The sequence below is a fragment of the Galeopterus variegatus genome, unplaced genomic scaffold (assembly GCF_000696425.1).
Source record: "Galeopterus variegatus unplaced genomic scaffold, G_variegatus-3.0.2 Scaffold5086, whole genome shotgun sequence".
Lineage (NCBI taxonomy): Eukaryota > Metazoa > Chordata > Mammalia > Dermoptera > Cynocephalidae > Galeopterus > Galeopterus variegatus.
Window position 1 is genome coordinate 73,453 of NW_007731197.1, and position 1,752 is coordinate 75,204.

Below are 1,752 nucleotides of genomic sequence, written 5' to 3' on the forward strand. Positions count from 1 at the left end.
GGGCCAGCCCTTTCCTTTACTCTGCAGAGCACAGTGAGATACACCTTGCTACCCCGCTGGTAAGCACTACTTGCAATTTATGGTTTCAAACCTTTCAGGTCATTTTTTTGTTTTTTGGCGCTCAGCCAGTCTGGGATCAAGCTTTTCACTTCGATCGTTATGGTTTTTAGTTGTTAATCTTTGTAGGTGTTGCTTATTCCTTGATTAGTACCTTCTCACATTTCCTCAGTGGTTAATAAAACCTGAGGCCCTCTTTCTGGGCAGATAAATTCCCCTCCTACCTTAATGCCTCACTTTCTACTTCACAGAGAAAAAGGGAATCACGGGATCCTATATAGGGATGGCCGGTGCGCTCACTGGCTGAGCGCAGTGCGACCGGTCTCAAAAAGGACAAAAAAAGAAAAGAAAAAGGGAATCACTAACTAGTAATCTCTCCAGCTTTTTTATCTTCAGACCTACAATCTTGGTCCCACCACATCCCAGCCTCTGCCGGCCTGGACTCCAGCCTCAGGGGTCAGGCGGAGGGTGCTCTCTTCCTGTGTGGGAGTTGACCCCATCTGTGCTAATGGTCTGGGTCCACCTCTGATTCCTCAACTAGCAGTACCTCCTGAGACCAAAGCCCCCTGTGCATCCGACCACCCGGAGTTCTCGCTTTGCCATCTTCAGCCTCCCTTTCTCTGAGACTATCACCCTCTCTCAGCAGCTTTCTCTCCTATCCAGGCGGGACCCCAGGGGTCATCATCTGAGTTACTCTCTCATTCGAAACCCAGATTCTTTTGTGTTCCTGGCTCTGTGCCCAGCAAAACTCCCATCTGGATTCATGCTGGGATGTGCCCGTGCAATGTCCCCTCCCCCACGCTTCCCACTCCCTGGCTGAGTGCCGCAGGCGGTGTCTCAGTCCGGGCAGATGGTACCGCCACACATTTGGCCTCACCCGGGTTCTTCACATCAGCCGTTTCCTTGTCCTTGGTCAGCTCTAGCTTCCATGCTGCTCAACAGGGAGTCTAGAATTTCACCTCCTTCCTCAAGCCTCCTCTTTTCCCTGCCATATCTATGAGAAAATGAGACCATCAGGAGTGAGCCTCAGCTTCCCGGGCCCCTAAATGCAAAGGCATCTTCTGTCAAGAACTGTGGAGGGTCTGAGATTTTACCCTAATTTCAAGGTAACAGGTTAGAGCCTGCCACAGTTCCACGGATGCTGGCAGTAGACATGAGACTCCTGGGTCAGAGACAAAGGACTTTATTACTCGTGGCACAGCCAGCAACACAGGCATGTTTGTGTCACATCTTACCCTCAAGCCCCATGAGGGTGAGGCATAGAGGCCCAGGTGGGTGCTGCACACACAATGGGTTTGCAGCACAACGGAGGAACCCTGAACTAAGGGAACCACAATCTTTTATCATGGGCTAAAAACAAATCTGCCTTTCCCCTGGAGGGAGACATTATCTTTATTATACTGGACAGTAAGAAACTCTGCCCTCTGCTCCAGAGGGAGGAACCGTCTTTATCTCCCAAGGCTGCTTGCTCTACTAACGTTCTTGAGCAGATCGTCTGGAAGAAGGGCAGTTAGTGCCTCTGCTCACAACATGTGCAGAAATGCGACAAACCCACTGAGAACTGTCTCCCAACATGTGCGTGCCCACGCACCCTCGCCTCCATTCCTACAAGGCCCTCTTCCTTCCAGCGAAGGCGGGCCTCTCTGCTGTGTCCTCCCACTCCTCAGGTCTTGCTTTAGCAGCCAGCCCCACCCC